We start from the raw sequence: 22,788 nt of genomic DNA, 5'->3' as shown, positions 1-22,788 counted from the left end.
CGGCGAGGAGACCAAACTGCGCGCACTATAGCTCGCTTACCGCCGGCGTCAGCATCAGAAGCTGCAGCGGCAAGCAGCATCAGCACATACGCGTAGCGACGTTTTCCGTCGGCCCGGGCGTGGCGGCCGGCGAGGCGACGGGGGCCCAGTTTCGCGGCGCTGCTGCTAATGGCCGGGTGTTGTCCTCCATCCGCGCTCACGGCTCACGCACTGCCCCTTTTAATCGCCCATTCCACGCATGCGATGCCGTTCTCCCCCATCTGCCTTCCTCCTTCTCACTTGCCGCCATCGCATTTCAGCCGCGACTATAGTACTGCCACGACGGCCACCAGTGCTCTTCTTCCTCCTCCGTCTCTTCTCTAAGAGCACGCGGACTTCGTTTTCGTCCCGCCACCGCCGCCGCCGCCGACGCCCGCATGAAAGAGCCGCAAATTGCGGGTCGTGTACTTCCTATCCTCCAGGCTCCCACCGCATTCGCCCTCGTCGCCTTAAAGACCTCTGGGGCGCGCGCTTAGCGCGTGACGTGCCTGTATGCATTTGGCTCCTTTTCTTTCTCTTTCCCCGCGCACCGCGCGTCATTGCGGAGAAAGCGAAGGCGGCGGCGGCAGGACATAACATGCCGCGGCGCTGCTCGGCGAACGTCGTCCCCGCGTACATTTAGCTGCCCGTCCCTCTTTCATATGTTCCTTTTTTATTCTTCGTGATGCGTGGTCTTGCGACGCTTCCGTGATATTCTTAATGCGCGCCCCGAGCTGCGCCCGTGGTCACAGATGGAGGTTAGAGAGCGAGAGACTGTGGACCACCGCACGCTCTCTTCTCCGCAAAGCGCGCGCCCGGCGCCCTAAGTGACTCGAGACACGCCGCAGCGCCATTTGAGGGGCGTGGTCTACCCCTGGCCGGCGGTGGTGGTGGTGGTCGAGGGGGCGTGTACTGCACGATGACCGCGAGGAGTCTTCTTCTCTCGCGCTATTAATTGACCTCTTCTATTAAATATGCCCGCGGACCGCACTGGCACCCCGCAGAAAGAACCCGGTCGGTCGTGACTGAGGCTCATCGGGTGAGAAAAACCGCACTCAAACGTTCTTCTTTCGTTTTTTCTTCCGTCGGTTCTCTTTGTTTTCTTTTTCTTCTTTTTTCTGGTGGGCGCTTTAGTGTGGCCCTGGTAGTGCGTGCCCGTGACGTAACAAGGCTTCGGAGACAACGGTCATTCCGCGCTCGGTGGCCCCTCCCCCTTTGACGATGCTTAAGACATAAATGGCGCGACCACCTCGTTCGCCGTTACATCGACTCTCATACTTTCTTTACTTGTATTTGTCTTGTACCTGGCTTTTCTTTGCTCAAGATTTTCTTTCGTTTCTTCCTTTCTTTCCTAGTTCCTTTATGTATTTATTTTATTCGTCCCTAAAATTACGCACTTCGCATAAGTTGAATTGCGAGCGACAGGGCGTATGCCTAACATAACGGGACGAAGAGAGAGGCTTCGTCCCGAACTTTAGCGGCCAGCTGATACTTTTTACGTTTCATATAATTGTACATCCTATAGTACGTCCTCAAAATAAAAAAAAAACGTGTTTTTGTGTAATAATAAAGCTAAAGCAGCTTTTTACGTTCTGCTTTAGCAGAAAATGAATCATTGTGACAGGCGGAACTGTGCTAGCCAGGCGCGTCTTCAAGGCTTTCTGGTTCTCAGAGAACGATGCCAATCCGAAGTTACAATATACAATATACCGGCATTCCCATGGATACCACAGCGCAGCAGCGCCAGTTTTCCCTCTAGGTAATATAGTGAGAAACTCTATGCAAACAAGGCTTGGGTTCGGTGAGGTCTGTATACGATATGCTAGGAAGGATGGGTGAGCGGGTATGTATGTATGTATGTATGTATGTATGTATGTATGTATGTATGTATGTATGTATGTATGTATGTATGTATGTATGTATGTATGTATGTATGTATGTATGTATGTATGTATGTATGTATGTATGTGCATGTATGTTGCATGTATGTATGTATGTATGTATGTGCGTATGTATGTATGCTATGTATGTATGTATGTATGTATGTATTGTACTATACGCGCATACGTATACGTCCGTGATTACATGCATAGATAGATAGATAGATAGATAGATAGATAGATAGATAGATAGATAGATAGATAGATAGATAGATAGATAGATAGATAGATAGATAGATAGATAGATAGATAGATAGATAGATAGATAGATAGATAGATAGATAGATTAGTGATAAGCAGGATATAGCCTGGCATGCTACTGACGGTACTCCAGTTACACGAACTCCTTTAAGGTCAGTACAGAATTGAGCTTTTCCTGAACTGCATCGTCATCGCGTTTTTACGGAAGCAAGAGAGGTAGCAAGGGATAGTATTTCGTGTGTGACTCGCAAAAAGCTCCTCTCATATGACTTCAGGCACTCCCGCATATTAATATTGTAGACTCAGTGTTGTTCCAACATTGAGTCCATGGCCGAAAGATTAGGTGCGAAACATAACATTTATGCCTCTAAAATACTCGTACTTCTTAGAAGAAACTGGCTTTAATCATGCTGTTATTAAGTGTACACACCAAACTTATTATTTTATCGAACTTTGTAACTTTCTTGTCGTGTATGCGTCCCCACTTTGACCTGTCTTTTTGCCCTAGTTCACAGTATAAATTTTCTATTTAAAAGGATCGATCCTATACATACAATATAGTGCGCTTAAGTGGAATGCCAAAGGGACGCTAAAAAGAAAATTTATTTGAACTGCGCTAGCAAACTGCCCTTCTAGGATACCAACCAAAATCCCCTCCTGCAATGAGAACAGGCTTAGTGGACCGGAAATGACGCAAATCAAAACGCGGGTGGAGACGCCGTCTTGAAGTTGCCGCACCAGCTCGCCTTGTCGTCATAATTTTCCACTCGGGCTAGTCAACATTTTGTCGTAGATATCGATCGCTTTCTTTTCTAAAAGAGCCAAAGGCTGAACTTAGTAAGTTTTGAGAACTTTTTACTGAGCCACACCCGCCCACATAGGAAACAAATACGTTGAAATTCTAGACGCCACACCGACGTACTGGCGCTGGCGCTTCGGTGCAAAACTGAAAAAAAAGAGAAATAACTTCGGCCTATATTTTATCTTCTAATAACTAATATATTACAGCAAAACTAAGGAAAATAGATTTTTGGAACAATACTTTATCATTCTAAACTGACCGAGTTTCTGTATACTGTCCCTTTAACGTGCTGTGTATAATATGTTACTCAATACATACATCTCCTCGTAATGATAAACTGCTATTATGGGGCAGCGATTAGCCGGCGTTACATCAAGGCCGCAAAATCTGCTATGAATTCATTGATTTGAAAAAGAAAAGCAATTCAACACCATAAAGCGAGTTATATCCCAGACATTATAGATGTGTGTTTCCTTACGTTCCTTTTTTTTTTTTTTTTTCATTAACGTCCCAGAATACTTAACACGTTTCTTTATCCTTAAAGGCGCCAGCTGTGGCCAACACAATACGCACGACAAGACACTTCAGGAAAGCGGTGATTAATGAGCCGTATCTCTGAGCAGGAACTCGCCCAAAATCCTGAGTGACTCGCCCTGTTTCAAAACAGCGTACTTCCCAAACGTCTCGATAATGAGAAACGGAAACGTGGTCAGACAAGAAGCATCGAGAGCCAAACCGCAGTGGTCTTAAGGAGACGAAGCACGTGCCTATAGCGCGCTAGTCGTTTCCTGGTGATCCGCCATCGAGAGGAAGCTTGCGAGAAAAGCCGAAATAGTGTGTCGCGTCTGTCGAGCCTAGGATTATCCACACGCGAGAGAAAAGGGTTTTCTCGCCGACTAACGCCAACCAAAGCGGCTTTTAAAACGCTTTCCGCCCATTCTTTCCTCACAGCCATCGCACCGGCATACCGAAGGCAGCCTCTTTCTGCGGCGGTTTCTAAGGAACGACTCTCGGAAACTTATGCAAATTTTCTACACGACACGAGGAGGGGGGCGAGGGCGTTCCGTGTGTTTCTTCAACGAAAAAAAAAAGAGTCTTTTTTTTTTTTCGCTTGAGTTTCTTTTGCATATTACTGGCAAACATTTTTTTTTTTTTATTCTTTCCCCGCGTCGTCTTATTTGCTTTCCAGGTATCGCTCGTCGCATATTACTTTTCTGAATAAATGCGAACTCGGAAGACGCATTTCCACGAACGTCGCCCACCCGATTCGGGTTCAGCTTTGCCGGTGAGGATTCATGCATAATCGTGCAGGCCTGGGGCACGCAGCTCAAGTCACTCGATGTCACGTCGTCCCTCGGTGCCCTACACGGCACATAGTGCAACAGCAGTCCCGATGCAAGTGTCTGGGAGGCGCAAAAACAGGCGAGGGCTATTTTCTGGTTAATGTCAGCAGAGATTCTAGTTCGCCGTCATTACGGTTTTGTCCATTATGCTTAAAAAGGGATGGTGAGTTCGATGAAAAGTTGCAGGTGTTTAGAGAGTGAGAGAGAGATAAACGGGATGGGAAAGGCAGGGAGTTGCAGGTGTTTAGGGTGTACAAATTAGCGCGACGTGGAAACAAAGACTTAGTGGGAGGGATTAGGAAAGAACAGAGCGAGTACTACACATGTTTGCCTGACCGAAAAGTCTGGCATATGCTACTCCGGACGTTGGGTGAGATATACGATACACACAGCGATGACGGCTCGACAAGGTGCTTACAGGAGTAACAAGGGACATGTTAGCGACAAGAAGACAGACAAGATGAAGCGCGTCTGTCTGTTTCGTTCGTCTTTTAGCGTCTTGTTTTTCTTCTAGCAAACGGTCTAGCCATGAGGGTTCACCAACTATATATAGCCCCCCGTCACAGCATTACACAATGATCATAAGGCACAGAGACGGCGCATGCGCTAACTTTAAAGCAAGTGTACTGTCAATAGGTCGATCTCGCTTCAAGCCGACGATTTCTAAGCACCAGATGAGGAAAAGCGAGAGAGAGGTGGCCATCACCAGCATCAAATTCTCGCACCGCCTCCCCGTGACGTCATCGATGCTGACAATGTCTATTCGGGGCCGTATCAACAAAGGACGAGAATCGGAAGTACGCATGCGCTCAATCTCGCAACTGCATGGAACTTTTCAAGCAAGGAAACGACCGAAGCAGGAACAAAAACGACGAAATTTATGAGGTCACATTACGCCAATTGCGCCGCGATTCTGGAGCGAAATTTAAAACGGTCAGTTTGACCCTTCCGTTTTTTCCACCTGTCATTAACTGAACAACTGCTCTACATAAACGACAACAAGAAAAAATATGGCAATAGGTACGTTGCCACTGTCTTCCACAAACCGAATTGTGTTTTCTCTCAGCTTACATGTTCAATGTTTCGAATTCGCCTATGAAGTGCACTAAGACGCACTGTAGCAATAACAGACCACGCGAAAGAAAGCAAAGATCACCTTGGAGATGAGTCGTGTTTCCAAAAGGTTTAGCTGCACTAATGCCAAATCTGTACGAATAAGATCATGAAATATGCCGTTATCGGAAAAAGCCCGTTATCGGCACACACTGTCTTTCACAGGTTGTCACATGGCCACTTTCAGCAATTTTTTTTTTCATGTGTACACTAACGTTCATAGAGCTAAGCTTTGGCTAAGCACAATCTCTCAGGCGGTTCTAGCATTATAATTAATTTCACGACGTCATCACTCGTGCTGTTAAACCAACTGCTGGCAAATTTGGAGGAAGCGGTTCAGCGTCCCAAGACAACTTTCAGGCCCTGGACAGTTCACGCAGTTTGTGGATGTGAGGCAAACTCATGGAATTTCCCGGTTTTTATTTCTGCATTGCTTTTTTTTCAGGAACCTGGCAATCTCTAACGCGCGCCAGAAGCTTGATACCGTTATTGCATTGCGCTGCTTCCAAAATGCACCAGTTGTGGCAGGTAATGGTACGCATGACAACCCGCTTAGCAGCAAAACGCCATTACCACTGAGCTGTCTAGTGGGCAGAGTGACTTTGAACAAGCATAACAACCTCTCAGGCTGCTGATTGCTCTTCCTCCGTTTGAATAAACTGCGCAGCTTTTAGCTGTGTTAAGCTGCATTTAAACTGTAAGTTTCCCTCCTAAGGCAGCAAGAGAAATTTGATCAGACGATTCGACACGCAATTTCGAATTCAATATTCGGTCCTCCACCAGTTAAAAGGAAAGAACAGAAAGCATCCCTCGGTGCACGATGGATGGGATTTTGTCCCTATTCATCAAACAATAATAATAGACGTCACAAAAGCCGGGATGAAAGCGCAGAAATCCGCTTTTCTATTCCGCCCAAGCTGGCCGCACGCAGTGGAACTACACAATCCGCTCAGTAGGGAGAAAAATACTGCCTTCAATATATCCACGACCTTCAACGAAAACAAAAAAAGACAATAAACAAATACGTTCCTTACGTTTCTAACACACGTATCTGTCGTCTTCATCGTCCAGCCTTTCTTCTTTTTTTTTTTTTCAGTCACGCTCTCTTCATGCTCAGGGCGTACGCCATTCTCACAAAAGGCAACACCGCCAAATGAAGGGAAAGGGTAATGACGATGGCAGTGGCCAACGGCGGCTGCGCGATCTGTGTGCGGCATTCATCCGAGACGGGACAGCGCAGACGGTCGGGCCTTTGAGATGCAGAACGCGAAAGCGGCCGGTACAGAATGTATGGGACCCGATGCGCACAGTCGTTCGGCAGCGCACCGCTGCTCGCGTGTGCTGCGGAGGAGGAACCGTACAGGCGCCGCGCGGGGATTTTCAAAGGAGGCCAACGATGCGTTCCTGAGCTATTGGACACGCCGTGGGACCAGCGACGTCAAGCGTGCGAAGCGCACCGCACCCAGTGACCACCAAAAAGGAACACGCCCCTAGCGATCTCAGACATACGCAGAAGAAAGAAAGAAAGAAAGAAAGAAAGAAAGAAAGAAAGAAAGAAAGAAAGAAAGAAAGAAAGAAAGAAAGAAAGAAAGAAAGAAAGAAAGCGCCGGGGATCAAGTTTTACATGCGCGGAAGCTTGCTTAAATGAAGAAAACAAAACGCTTCTCTTGTAGAAGTAATTGGAACTCGGCACCGTCCGTATGTAATCACTGTACTCGCCAGTACTGAGCAATGTTGCCAAAGCTTAAAGGAAGCTAGCGACTGCGCAACGAGTGATGGAAGAATATATGATAGGCTAAGAGATAGAAAGACCGCCAAACACTGGCGAGAGTACAAAAAACAAACATAAAAAGCACGTGTTCGATGGAGGCAGAATATTAGACGGAATGATGAGATTGGAAACTCTGCAGGCAAAGGACAGGCTTGGCTTGGCTAATTGTAAGGATGGCTTCGGCAGGAGCCCCAAATAGGTGTCTATGCGTTTGTATTGGTCCTGTAGGGGTTGCGTCGGTATGCGGCTTAGTCAGTCGGCCATTTAAGTTGTATCTTATGAAGTGCATTACAGTGGCTGAATTTTTGCAGGTAATCTATAGGTGAACATACTGTCAACTACTTAATTTCCGAAAAGAATGGGAATCTCGGATTTTTTCACGGATGGGACCTGCTATATTCAAAAAAATATAGTCTCGGGATCTATTTGCTTTGGCATGCAAGTACAGCAAGATGATCCCGGCGTTCCCGCGATGTCGTATGTTCGTGGATTGTTGTGAAAATACTACGAAATAAAAATGCGAAAAAAATGAAGAAAATGTGCCGTAGGACATAAGATCAGGATAACGCAAACACTGAGTGTTTTTACGGTATGTGCCATCATGTGACGGTAATAAAACAACAGGTCTATATAACAGTGAGCCAAATAACAGCGTAAAGCTTAACTTGAGATAAACCAAATGAAAGGGGACGGAATAAACACACTGAGAAAGATAGTGCAGAAATCACGCGAGCAAAACGCTGAAAAACGGAGTACTTTCACGGTTGGCATATTCAGCGTCGCATGGCATACAGAAATAAAACATGCCTCCCCGTAATACTGCACCCAAACGCTGCGCTTCGAGTGAAATAGGCCGCAGCATTTCACTGGACGTGGGTCGTCAGCAAGCCGAATTCGATTTTGCGATGCAAGGACCGCACATGGGGTGCAGAACAAATATCGCAGTAATTTTTCTCGGTACGCGATGCGAAACGGACTCCATCCTTACGACGTCGGTTTTTTTTCGTTTTTCCTTTTCTGTTCTTTTTTTGCACGATGCGGGAGCACAAGGTACTTGCAGCAGCGATTTCTAGGATGCGGGTAGTCCGTATCGAGAAACTCGTGGTCCATTGAATGCCGGGAGTTTTCGGCATAAACAGAATCGCCCCTGTATTTCTGCAATCTGCTCAAGGGTATAAGAGCTTCGTATCTCGCGTTGGTTGTGTAAGTGACCTACAGAGTATTGGAAGATAATGTATAAGATGCGAGCATATAGTGTATAAAGTTTGCATTGAATTAACGAATCGTGCCTTCGCTAAAAAAGAAAGAAATACAACTAATAATAAATAAAAAAAACAGAGGTGGGCAAGGAAGATGGTGTGCACAGCATGGAATATAATTTCACGCGATGCTAGGAACTGCGTAGTGCCTGCAGCTGTTAATTTCGGCACTGGCCCCAGAACAAAGTGTGCGCATTTATAATGAGCGCTCTTCGTGGCAGGCGTTGCACCCCTTCCGGTGGCAGTTGCCAGCCTGCTCCTCGGTTCCCCTTTCCTGTCAAGTGTATATATGTTTTCAAATCAAACAATAATAATAATAATAATAATAATAATAATAATAATAATAATAATAATAATAATAATAATAATAATAATAATTGCCAAGCGCAAGCAGGAAGGTCACGTGTGTCACGTTAACTATAGAACTGGGCAGAGCGAAAGTTCCGTGGCCAGCCGAGGCTATATAACGCGAGCTTTTAGTTCGTGTCCGGAACAAACGCGTTCATAACGAAAACCTCACTCGCCTTCCCAGTGATCGCCTCCCCTTATTTCGCCAGAAGTAATCGTTAGGCTCTGTAGGAGCGACACATGAAGAACAGGTCGACCCAGAAGCAGCCCCGGAGACGTACAGAAAGCTTATTATCTCACCGTGTGCCGAATGGGCCTGAACTCGTGATTTCAGTGTACTGTCCGCCCCCATAGAAGCTACCTTTGTTTTATTTTATTCGCTCATTATTTATCGTCCTGTCCGACGGCTGCGTAAAAACTCGAGCCGGGCCCGTGTCTTCTTCCTATCCGTCCACGTGTGTTTCGCTCATTACTGCGTTTTCGCCCCCCCCCCCCCCTCCCCCATCTTCCTTCCTCCGTCACCTCCTCATCGCTCAGTCGGCGGCGCGCTCTTGGAAAGCCGACGGAGGGCCGCGCGCTAAAATTACGCTAGCGGGAGCCGCTGCCGCGCGCGTTAAGGGCACGCGCGCGCACACCGCGCGCCTAATGAGCAGCGCCGCGGGAGTGACTTCTAATTGCTGCCTCCAGGTGGCGTCAGTGTACCCTTCCCTTCGCGCGTCCCACACCTCCATTGCCGAGCGCGCATCTTCCTTCGCGTCTATTCGCGCCGTCTTATTATTTCTCTTTATTTCGCGCTCGCTGTTGCACCTGAAACCCTCATCTAGTGAAGCACCGTGCAACACTTTTTTTTTTTTGTCGTATTTCTTTTTCTTCGCTAAGGTTTGTGCGCCTACAGGAGGTGCAGAGACGATGGGGCCCTTATACCTCACCGTCTAATTAGGCAACGAGCCAAGATTTCCCTTCTTCCGTTGGGTTTTTTTTTTTTTTTTTTTTTTGGAGAAGAAACAGTTAAACATGACAACACGCTGCACGTATGGCAACTATGCAAAATAAAGGAAAGAGGATAATAGTCTCTTCGAGCACGCCATTTGTGCTGATGTGGCACCCCCCCCAAAAAATGGGTGATATGCTAAGCTTTTGTTTCTCCTTTTCCACGAGAAGCTCGTTCGCATTACGGGTTGCCGCTACACTTTGCGTTGGCGTACCACGGCTTGCGCGTAGCGTCGATGTGCCAGTAAGCAAGCGTTGTGAAATAATGGACGTCACGCCTGCAGTGTGACCGCTTCCAAGTGCACCATTCTTGCTTCAGTACGTCACACTTATGTAAATGCGGTTATAGAGGAATAAGATCAGAATAGTTCCATCTTCGCTCAGGTCCTTGTTACGGATGACCATTTAACCGCCTTGACACAACGACGAAATCACCGAGATCGCAGTAATATGGGCACTGCAATCTCGGCGATTCCTGAGATTAGTTTTGCACTATCACGGCGCTGCGTGCACAAACCCCCCAAACAATAATTAATGTGAGCTTTCCTTATTTAACGAGCTACGTCTATCATTTCTTGAACGTTGATTACGTCAGAGATCCTAGTAATATCCCAATCATCTCATTCGCGCCATCATTTCACGTGCCCATAGAAACAGCTCCACCACATCATTCAGTTTACGTAAAGAAATTGCTCTATCAGGCATTTAGGTAGCAGCGTCACCTCGGCCCCAAGACCTGCCGTGTCCAACAAAGGCGCAAATACAAGCTTTATATATAGCTATACGTGCGGCTTCAGCAGCGTAATAAAGATGAAACGCGAGGCAGTCGGGGCCCAAAGAACGCGTAGCTAAATTGCTTTCGCTGCGGTGTGCAACGGCGGCGCTTATTATGCTTCGGCCCGAATCGCAGCCACCTGTCTCATTATCGCAGTCACGAAGATGATCGTCATTGGGGTTTATGGGGCCCGCTGGCTTTCTCGCCGTTTAATTAGCCGCACACCGTACATCCTTCATTACTTTCTTAGGTAGGCAGCACAGGCAAGCAAAACTTTTCTTTTTTTTTTCAAGAGGCCTTTTTTTGCCAGTCGGGAATAAAAGAAATAGCACGCGCGAGCTTTTCTATGCCTTCTCGATTGAGAAAGCTTGTGCTCGCTCATGTGACGCTCTAGAGTGCCCTTTAGTTGCCTCACAACTGCGCAGCTTGTGTCTTCTTGTGCTAAATAAGCCTTAACAATAACAAGTTGACACGACTTCAGGCGGCGAACTTAATCAGAAAACTGTTGTGGCGGCAAAACCGAGCCTGCGACACAATGCTGAAGCCGACCTTTATTTTCCTTTTTTTTTTTTATTGCGTTATTTTCTGTCGAAGCATTTGTCGCCGGCACCCACGGTCCAACTAACGGCACCGGATTACGTTTTATTAGGAGTAAAGCAGGGCACCGCATCGCAGACCGCACAACGTCAGTGTCATTAATGCGACGCGACATATTACAGTGACACCAAGTTAGCGCCTGTATTGCCCACTGCATGTGCTACCGCCGCCTGCCTCTAACACACCCACTTTTCCTCTATCACTTCTCTCTCTCTTTCCATCTCTCTTTTACGGTTCAACGGGGCTTCGCTGTATGTTTCTGTTGTCATGATTTATTTCTAGGGTTTATCGTGCAGACTATTCGCAGCTCTCTCGTTTAGTTCATTTTACGTGTGACTGACTGGTCGCGGGCTTTCAAATGGCTAGAAATGGCCGGAGTCGTCCTCCGTCGTAACAGGTTTCATCGACAGAAAACAGCTGTAAAAACATATCTTCTGCAAGAAAAACACAACCCAATTCGCAAATATAGCTTTAGCATTATTATATACGCGTATATGCGGTGCATACTGTGAAAATCACATCCTCATATGATGACAAATGAACATTTACGTACACCTTACGCGCCATTATTATTTAATCACCGGAACGTCATAACACGCATGCTCGAGTCAAGACACGTGGTATGCTATGAATGCCTAGAGCGGCTCGTAAGTGTCATCAAAGACAGGAATCCGTCCTGCGTGAACTTATCGCCCCGTGTCACGTGATTGCTACGTGACTGGATAGCGCTGCGACTCAGTTCAACACCTTTTGTGCGTTTCTTGAAGGCGCTGAAGGTAGGTGCATAATAAAGCTCATGTATATGCATAAGGCGCGCTCACCTACCGCTCTCCGTGTCCTGTGGGGATATGCGCAGAAATACTTTTATTTCCTTCTTCTTTTCTTTTTTTTTTTGACTCTCTAGCGTTCTCTAACAAATTGGTCTCTCATATCTGACGCCGTTTACACAGACACCTGCCTCAACTTTATCGATGCTGAACCGAGACGCTCATCGTGTTTTCCTCTTGGCGTCATCACTGACGATTTCATCTTTGCGCGTTTGTGTTCGTGGGTGGCTGGTGCAGAGAATCTGCTCTAGTGCCGTAAAAGAAAACAATCACTCATATGCAGCCACTTTTTTTGAACCTGCAATGAATCTATAATGCCAGGCGGTGTCAAGCTTACACCTGTAGTCCTACGAAAAAAAGAGGGACGTGTCTGTTTTCGTCAGCGCAGCTTTCTTTACAAGAAGATACATTTATTATGTACGAAGGACAAGAAGCGTATACGTTGTGAAATCCACGTTGGATTTCGTTAATATTGCTTCGTAATGTCACTTACCCATGCTACTATACAATCATTGACAATAGGAGCTCGCAAATGTGACTCTGCGTGGACAGCTCATCTCTTAAAGCAATGTAGAACGAAAGCTGGCCAGAAATTCACGTGCATTGTAATGTTCAGTAGAAACTGTTAACGAAGCAGAGTTGTAAACCCCCCCCCCCTCCAATTAGTAATTTAGATCCCGGTCATTAATCATAAACTGGCACATTATTCAGCCATACTCCGATACTTAATCGTTCTTACGCACTCTGAAATGCTTTGTCGTGCAGCAAAGTAACCTTGGTTAACTTCACAATGAGCCTGCAGGTGCATGAACGTCACAACCCTAACAACTGTCACGCACGAAGCAAAGACATAACAGAGACAACGATGCGATGTAGAGAGATGTCCAGTCACAACAACGCGATTAAAAAAAAAAGAAAAAAAAAGGAACTAAAATGAAAGAAAACTACAGCTACAATTGGACCATCTTGCACATGGGCGAACGTGTCAACAGAGTATAAAGAATGCAAAGCCAAACGCACCTCACGCCATTTCCGATCGCACTCGTCTTTCTGTTCGGCACAGCGGGTGTCAGGTGCCCACGCCGACCGAACAATTCACACCTCCATGACACATCGCGTACGGTAGAGGCTTCCACCGCGTCGGGCTCAAAGCGTCTGCGTCACCCGTGGCCATCAGCTATATATTTGACGGCGTATTGTGTAGCAGACGGCGACATCACGGGAACGGCAGCCAGGCATCCAGATTTTGTTTCAAGGTGAAACGAAACCACCGTAAGTCGTGCTATATATACCGCATTAGTCACGCTACCGCGGTAATCAAACTACTAGTATTAATTCAATAACGTTTACGAAATGTGGTCTGTAGCCGGAACGTTTTCCGTATCGCCTCATGTTATCATCCTTTGATGAGTGAACAATTTATTGCTTGTGGAGAAGCCAGCGACACCTCACCCCCCCCCAATAGTCACCAACATTTCTAATTTCATCCAAACAACTCTGTCCACTCACTCACTCACTCACTCACTCACTCACTCACTCACTTACTCACTCACTCACTCACTCACTCACTCCACTCCACTCACTCACTCACTCACTCACTCACTCACTCCAACAACAACTACTACTACTAAGACTTCTACGCTCACAGCGCTACAGCTGTGAAAACCGTTGCAGTGAGCCGTGCCGTTTTCCCCTCCGATTTCGAAAAGCACAGATGCGAAGCGATAGCTAGAATCGGAAAAAATGCCCGCCTCCTTTCATCGCGTATATTCACAGCTGCGTGCTCGGGCTTCTTCACACTTTGTGAGGGCGTTAGCATCATCTTGCGTGCCGAGTACACGCACGCAGGTGCATGTGCGCTGGTGAACTCGCTATAACTCCACTGAAAAGCAGAGGAGTACGGAGCCATCGGCCTGCACAGATGCAAGAAGTCATAGTTCTCCGAAGTCGAATACAAGCACGTATTCAATAAAAAGAACAGCGGTGCGCACTGTATTCTTTTACGCAAGTAAATCGGTATGGCAAATACCTTTGCAAGCAAAACCTTCCCTTTGCTGAAAGCAATATCCCTAGCGGATGGTAATATTACGGCTCGCCTCAATATTGACGTGACGCTGGCTTGCCAAGAAGACGAGCAGGCATCGGAGCTTACGGGCAAACATGTTGAACGTCCTACGGTGCACGTTTCCGGCAGAACACCTTCGCTCGCACCTCTCCCGCGACCATGTGCTGACGAATCACTCCACGCAATCGAAAATTGACCGTAAAAGAGCAGATCCTTGTTACCAAAGTGCTGTGCTTGTTAGAAGAAGAAAAATAAGAGGAAAAAAAAAGCAACGAACGCGCACGCATACATCTTCCGCCAGAACTGTAGTTCTCGTTGTCGAAAGGGCATGTCAAAAGCGGAGCGCTCGTGCCGGCCAGCCGTCGGACGTCACTTTTCAGCGAGACCACCGCAAGACCCATGCGGTTCCTTCTATCCCTTCTTTTCCCTCGCCACGGGCAAAGCGACGCGCGTATATAAGACAGGCGCCCCGCAAACACCATTTCCATCCGGCACCGGCCGCAGACAAGCGCGCACGCTCGCTTTCAGTACGGCCTGTTGAGACAGGTGCGATCGGTTTATTGTTTGCGCAGAAGAGAGAGTACGCACATTTTAGCAGCCGCGAGGAAAAACCACGGCCACCGGACGCGACGGCGCTCGTCTTCTCCACTTCTTTGCAGGCGCGCACACGTGCGGCGTTGACCTCCTGCTGCCGCGTCTCTTTCGCGCTTTCATTCTTTGCGCCGTGGGTCATCGCAACGAGCTAGAGAGAGAGCGAAAGACAAGGCTTCTCTCGCGCCATGCCGCTGTTTCTCGTTCTGTCCGACACCGGCCGTTTCTTCACACGAGCGCGCGAATCCGCCTCACCCGCGACGCAGCTGAGCTTCCCCGCTGCTTTGGCCGCCTGCTTTCTTCCGAGGCTGGCTGTGGAAACGCTTGATGGAACCCAGCTGTGGTTTTCTGCAGGCCGTGTTGCTTACCAGTCGTGCTGAGAGAGCGCTGTTCTTCTTCTTCGCCGGTTGCTGCCTCTTGAGGCAGTTCCATTCCTGGGTTATAGTACGTGCCAGTCTATAGGCGTAACGATTCTTTTCCCTGCATGACGCTGCATATTTCTGTCTTTCGCTATAAGCGGGCAGATTCCGCCGGCCGCAATGGCATTTTCTCGGAAAACGACATTTCCAAGCGAACAGCAGTGAACAGGTTCATTGTTCCTGAACAGACTTTAGTCTGGCACCGGTGTAGGTATGTGTGCGCGTGGGTCGCTTGCGTTGATAGTCACGAGCGCCAATTTGCAAACGCGGCGGTGAGTTGTGGTCTAGATGGTAAGGTAAATGAAACGACGAGATTTCGGCGAGCAAACCTGGATCCAGATACGTAATTTAAATAGCGGAATTGAAAAAGGAGGATTAAGACCAAGAAAGTCACCTCGTCAAACGAACGAAAAAAGAAAGCTGGAACACATGCTCGACATGCATCCGCAGTAAACTAGTGACTCGCTGGGTAGCTATTCTTCCAATTGTTTTCTGACACTGTCACAATACACACACCAAAAGTAAGAGAAGATCCAGCTGCAGCGCTATTCACGCTTACAAAGTGAGGCAATCGGAGCTGTCTCTCGCAGCCAACACCCGTTCATACGCCGCCCAGCGTTAATATCCCCGTAAACGTAAACAACTTAATGAAGCTATCCAAAAACGCGACAGATTACCCAGCAAACGAAATGAAGTCGCCAGCAGGCGCTTTGGACAAACCCACATGACAGTTCCCATTCGTACGAGGAAAACATATTGTTAAAAACGCGCTTTCGCGTCCTCCTACGCTCATTCAGTGCGCGCTTTGGTGAACACATTCAAGAGGAATGGGCACGCAAAATTAAAAAAATAAGTAAAGGAAACTAGGCGGGATGGATGCGAGACGAGCAAAGGCGTCACGTAAGTGCACCGCCATTGGAGTCTAACCACGCGTTCCTTTCAGCGCACGCATATGGTCGTCGTTATCCGAGGCCAACTCGGTCGCGTTCACGGACACGCATGCATGCATGCATCCTTTCGGCGGCTCCAGATCACGCCTCTGTGCTGCTCCCCCGCTGCCGACACGAGGAGCCTTGCACGACAGCTATGCTACATACTCGAGTTTCTCGTAACACGTGCTCCCTCGCTTTGTTGCCCGCGCAACTTCCCTCTCTAGCGCCGAAACTGTAGTTCCGACAGGAAAAAAAAAAAAAAAAAGGAAGAGTACGACTGGTAGTTAAAACTTGCTGATTATTGTTGTGTCTACGTGCAACTTGATTGTATGCCTAATCCAAACCGCCGTCTTCAACGTGTGGCCAAAAGACATCGGAAAAGAGGCTAAGCAAAATATTCGGCGTGCCATATGTAAATGCTAACACATCAGAAAAAGAAAGAAAGAACAATAAGACATTGGAGCACGTAGCGCACATACAGACGACGTCTCCTCTTCCTGCGGTAAACCACTCATACGGGCATTCTCGTTAAGTGTTTAGCCAAGTGCGAATGATCATTCAGAAACTATACAGTCAAACCCGGATATATCGAATCTGAAGGCGACCACAAGAAAGTTCGATATATAAGGTCATTCGATATATAAAATAAAAATTTTATACAAAAATTCTCAGGGCGATTTTACTGCTGTTCGTTATACACAATAATTCGTTATATGTGCGTTCGATATATCCGAGTTCGACTGTATTCTTATATAGACCAATGCGAAATAAAACAACCTGCAATTTCATAGGAGCCTGCGTGCCATCAGCGTGGTACCAAATGTAAAGCGATATGGGAAGTACGTTAGGTACGCGACTTGACTACCTAATGGGTTATATATACCACGAATCTTCGTCTTATATCTCCGTGATATTTCTTCTTTTACTCGCCGTTGTCCCAATGGAGGCGCGAGGAAGCGCCGCCCCAACGAACAGGGTTGCGTGATCAAATCTCGAAGAGGCGTGATGCCGCAAGTTGGCATGCCTGCCGCTCGCCAGGCCGGCACGCCACGTACTATGCTTTACCGCACGCGCTGGCTCGCTCTGTAGAGGAGCCCGCCCACCAAAAACCACGCGAGAGGCGGAAATGAAGACGTGAGTGAAGCGAGCGCACGCTCACAGCTGGCCCTTTTTTCTCGCGCCCGGCCCGAACCCCACCGAAAGCGCTCGCATGGTGGTGGTTGTGGTGAATTATTGAGCCGCCACCGCTGGTCCCGTACAATGAGGCATGATGTGAAGAATTGAAGAGGAGAAACAAAAAGAGCAGAGAGGTAATGCATTGTGTGGCGGAACGGTTGTATTCTAAGCGGACGCCCACGCGCTTATTCATACCTCCTCCTCTTCTATTTGGAATCTCGCGGTTACGACGAACAAGCGGGGGCAGAGCTTTGTCAGGTGCCGCAAGGTGAGTTAGGAGGGAAGGAAAGGCGGCCGTTTCGTCTTGTCAGGAGAGCGAAAAAGAGTGCGGCACCACCTGAACTTACGTAAACCGTTATGTGATCCGAGCAAATCTGATCGAGACAAGTGTAATATTTCACAAAATTAGAACACACCCGACTCCGACACTGCTCAGGGAATCATACACTGTTTTGGAGGAGAATGAACTCGAGGGAGTTTCTGCGCAGCCCCCCGCGTCAGCACAGCCCCCAAACTGTATACTTGAACGTGCGTAAACTTGCGGCTATTTGCGCCATACTTGTCTGTCCGGCGACATTCTCGACGAAATGTACACGCACTGCCTCCGTCTGTCGGCACCCGCGCTGCGAGACACAAAACACCGGCTAAACCGTATACACGTCCTTTCGAGCACCCGCCGACACCGCAGTAAACACGATAGCCGGATGCTGCGGCGGCGAGCCCTGCGTTCCTGACGTCGCCGGCGGTGCGCCGCCGCGCAGCCACAAGTCGCGAGCGAAGCGTTGGGCGTGCGTGGATGACGGCGGGAAGGAAGAAAGCGCGTTTATTGTGTGAGCGCGCGCCGCGCACAAGCGCAGCCGCCGCCTCGCTTTGATGGAGCAGCGGGGAATGGCGCGTCGGCGTGTGTGAGCGCGCTCGCGCGCGCGCGCACGCGTGTGTGTGGCCACACGCAAATGTCTCTCGGCCGTTCGAGCGCCGGACGTTTTCACAAGGCCCAACCGAGCGTGCGCCCATATAAACTGCCGCGCCACGCCGCACGCTCGCTCGTGGCCTGCGCTCCACGCCGCCGCCCGGCCAGTTTGGTGCAGCACAGCGAATTGTGCGCTCGTCAAGTGTAGGAAGAGCCTATATACAGTAAGGCGTGTTCCTGTCTCAGGGGTATAGTCGTGCGGGTTCTAACACGGCGTATGTAACATCCTGTGCGTCGCATGATGCGTCTTTACAGGACTCATTCGATCCATTTCGTGCTGCAAATGTTTTACAGGGTTGAGTCGTAGTAGTAGATCCTGTTCCCTCGTAATCATCTCCTGGACGCCTGAAATACGCACATCTTCCGATATACACTTCTCGCCACCACACCCAGGAAAACGAAAGGGTAGAGCTGTACGATGCCGAACTACATATATAAGTGTTCACTTGCGCAGGAGCAGCAGCAGCAGCGTTACTTTCGTGCATGCTCTCGTCGCCAAGCTGCATTGCACGGAATTAGTACGAAGACGGCAGTTATGCCGGGACGGCGAGGGCTCGGGGTGTGCTTGCTATGCAGCGACACGCCGCGCCGTCGACACCACCTCCGACCCTCCCCTGCCACTACGCATCGTCGACACGACCAAGCTAGTCCACGCGGCGCATTGTCGAGAGACATTTTGACGATGACGGCGGCAAACGACGAGGTGTCCACGGCTGCGCAGATGACTTATTCGCCGGCGGCGGCCGTTATGGGCGATTTCTGGCTCGAACGCGTTGCCGGCAGCCCCGCGCCCTGCATGCGTACCCTGTTCTCTTTGCTCCCTACCGAGCTTTGGGCATGGACGTGCCACGGGCGCGAGAAAAAGAAAACATGGCGTGCGGAGCATAAAGCTTATAGCATTACTGCATGAAAAACAAAGTATTTTACGCGATTCGCGACCCCCTTACTGGATACTATTTGTTTCTTTCAAATTTTGTCAACGTGGTGCGTCGATGCAAGAGGAAAGATATCACACGAAAAAAAAAAAGAGATATAAGAAAACAACAAAAAACTAACTTAGGCGATAGAGATATGTAAGCATTTCTCGCGCCCCCACCCCATCCGCATCCAAATGCAAAAGGAACAGGAGACGGAAAGAAACAGCGGGCCATCTAATCCTTTCACGCGCGAGTCGCCATAAATGGGTCTCATGGCTGCTGGGCGCATACCGAATGAGGCGTTCCCCGAAGGCCCCCGCCGAACCTCACAACTCGCGTATACTGTGGCATCTGCGCGTGCGCTCCCGCGAGCGACAGAGCGCGCAGAGGAATGTTGGCCTTTCACCTTGCTCGACTTTTCAGCGCGTCGCGCGATTTACTTTACTTTTCTCTGTAGCAAGTGAGAGCTGCGGATACTGTTTTGACACTTGGAAACTCCAAATCCCGTGACTATGTTGCAAGATAACTAGACCAGAGGGTCTTGTTTGTTAGCAGATAGCTGCGTCCGTGCATAGACCATAGGTCGCGGAGGAAAGGGGGGAAGAGAGCAAACTAAATTCTGTGCCGCATGGAATCTGCGACCTCATCGAATATGTAGCATTTATGTTGACTGATCCCAGCCAGGAAGGCTTTCCCATATGGTTAGAAATGAAAACGGATAACCAATGGTGAGCATTTCAACTGCGTGATAGCGGTGTTGTTATCACACCGGGAATACTTCTGAATGCACTGCTTGTAATTGCCATCTAAATCCCTGTAGTAGTCGAGAAGCTATGGCGATGATTCCAGCAAATCTGAAGCCAGTCACGCATGTAAAAAAACTCATTCGCCGTTGTTCGGTGCGCAATGCATAGCGTCTCAAATATAGTAAAATGAGGCCGAGACACGAACCCGAATTACCGTCTCGAGCCAAGCGCCGCGGATAGTTCGAAAAAAAAAAAATCCCCACGCAGGTGAGATATTTCATTACAAATATTTATTTGAGAATCAGGCTCAGGTGTATTAAATATAAACTCTGTATTTAAAGTAAATTAAAAAGGCATCACAGATAGGGGAATTCGTTCAATGCATGGTTGCATGCATATTGCATAAGCGTCATAAGCCTGGAGGTCTTCATTGACGAAGACAGAGATGCTTGCAGATTGTTTTTAAGCTTGGTATCCTGAGTGAGTGAGTGCCATTTCAAGCTGCCCGGATGACGTAAAGTACAACACTAAGGAGGGACATAATATGCATAAATTTGCCATTTTAGAAACAAAGGCCGGATAATGTAACAATTGCAATTCCTTTCCTTTTCGCGCTACGCCAATGGTTCGAACGTTGCTCCGCCTACATTATCCCCACGATCGGATGGTTATGAGCGGTACATGATAAGAAAGGTATAAAATGAAGCGATAGGAATCGCTACATTATCCTGCAATGCATAGCCGAAGGAAAGTGAGCCTGCCAACCCCCGTCCCATACTCCTCCTGGGTCGTCTTCCGTGGAAAGCGAGAAAGCATGCCGGGACGAGTAGCTTTTCTTTCGTAAGTGCTCTTTGCCACTGACCGCTTCGCCTTTGTTATTATTACGTTGAGCGTCAGAATTGGCTGAAAGTGTTTCTTCCGAAAATGACGCGTAAAGAGCTTTTTGTAAATACGGGCGCTGAATTGGACACCTGATACAGAGTGAGCCGCTGCAAATGGTACAAAGTACAGCACACGGAACTCGAAGCGCTCGCTCATGTTCTAAGATTCCCATATTGCGCATTCTGCGTGTCTGTTCCACGGCGAATCACAATCGTGAAGGTACTCGATTGGCCAACCTAACCCCTCGGTCAATCAGGAGAAATTCTCGCTCGGTGAGAGCAGCTTTTTCGAATCCGGCCTCTGGATCCTGTTACGCAAGCTCCTTGGCTTATAGTACTGCCAGCTTCACTGTTTTAGTGAGACAGCGTATACGAACGCAGGAATTCGCAACAAAAACAAAACAAGCAAAGAAGAAAGAAAGAAAGAGAGACGAAAGAAGGGTGAAAACAGGGCCCACCCAAGCCGTCGTCGCGGTGTGTGTGTGTGCGCGCTCACGGATATACCAAGCTCGTGTACACCCCGAGGCTCCACCACGCGCGGAAATGTCGCGGGGACTCCGAGGGAGAGGGTAACACGGACCACCGCCGACTGATGCGCGGGCAAAAACGCGCGCCCGCGCACGTTTACCAACGTCAGCCGCGCGGGCGCTCGCGCCCGACTGGGTGTGGGTTGAAACCAATGTCGCGCGCTCGCACGCTTTGGCACAGCTTGGCTTCTTCGCGCATGAACGCGCCTTCGGCGCAAGCGCTGCCGCCGCCGCTGCCGCCGCATTCCTTCGACTTGTGCGAGCAGAACGCTGCAGTGGTCGTTTTGCGAGTGCACCCGCTGTCGCGTTTCTTGCCTTTTATTTCGCGTCATATTTTTTTTTTTCGCTTACCCTTTTTTTCTCTCGACACGGTCGCGCGTACGCGGGGTGGGCGAGCAATGGGGTATTCGAAATGCCCAGCGAGCTCTGCGTAGCCTGGTGCGGTGACTCGGCTGGAAGTGGCGTATTCTCTCGTCTCTCTCCTCGAATAGCTTAGCTGCTACACCACTTTCGGCGTGTACGACACAACTGCAGCGTGGGCGCGCTTCAAGAAAGAGAACACGGCTTTTGTCGCCTCGGATAGAAGGAGAGAAGAAGAGAAAGAAAACGCGGCGAGTCGGCGCGCTCGCGCTGTGGCCGCCTCTTATAGCCGCCGCGGTTGCCGCTACAGGGCTTTGTTAAGTGTCGCGCTTGGTCCGTTTCTTTTTGCTGCGACAGTTGGCCGAGGTTGTAGAGGCGCAGCCCAGCGACGGGCGGCAAGTTTTGCTTAGAACAGCAGCGCGAACTGGCTGCGTCCATGCAAGCGCGAGCAGCTATAGGACGGGTGGTATGGGTGGTGCAGTGAGGTGCGCTTCGGCTTGGTCGTCGCCGCCGCCGACTTCTCGCTTGAAGACGGGGGGTGGGGGCGCAGCGCTGGCTGACGCGAGAAAAAACGTAGTCGAGCGTGCCGAACAAACTATCCGGAAAGTTTTCTGCCGTTCGAAGAGAGTTGCCACGCTCGGCACGCTGCAGTCTGCGAGTTAAGCACAGAAGCAGCAGCCGTTACCTCTGTCTCGCTTTTTTTTTTTCCTTTTGCTTTTCGTCTGTTCGGCCCACGACTCGGGACTACTCGCACGTGCTTATGCAAGCGGAATTCCTGCCCCCGGCCATGTGCGCTGTGCGAGGTATAGATGCAGGGCTGGCATATGTCCCCTCATAGCAATCGCTGCGTGCAGCCTTTTCTTTCTTTCTTTTCTCTACTGACGCCACACTCTTCGAGGATGCCTCCTATGCCCTCATAGTGAGTTGTCCTCACATTGTGCTTAGATAAACGCCAGGGCTGCACCGATTGCTATAAAGCATGCTTGATTGAGTCCTGCCTTTAATTCCCCCATAAGAACACAGCAGTCTTCGTTCTTGTTTTGTCAGTTTTAAGAAATGGCTTATTGGATAATTCTTACGAGGCTAAGTTAAACACAAAGTGATGCTTCCACCTGTAGTGTCAACGTTTATGGCTCATAAAGACATGAAAGGAGTAGGGTTGCGCAGTGCAAATAGTGTACGCGCTATTACGGTAGTTACCTAACGACTTGCTTAAATTT

General features: G+C 48.8%; 1 protein-coding gene across 3 annotated transcripts in view; it reads right to left on the bottom strand.

Moving 5' to 3' along the window:
- Positions 1–22,788, bottom strand: part of LOC119450124 (LIM/homeobox protein Lhx2) — a 79,339-nt gene that overhangs the window by 6,357 nt on the left and 50,194 nt on the right. The window lies entirely within an intron of this gene.

This window comes from Dermacentor silvarum, chromosome 4 (assembly GCF_013339745.2).
Source record: "Dermacentor silvarum isolate Dsil-2018 chromosome 4, BIME_Dsil_1.4, whole genome shotgun sequence".
Lineage (NCBI taxonomy): Eukaryota > Metazoa > Arthropoda > Arachnida > Ixodida > Ixodidae > Dermacentor > Dermacentor silvarum.
The sequence above is the reverse complement of the archived record's forward strand: the minus strand, read 5'-3'. Positions and strand labels throughout refer to the sequence as shown.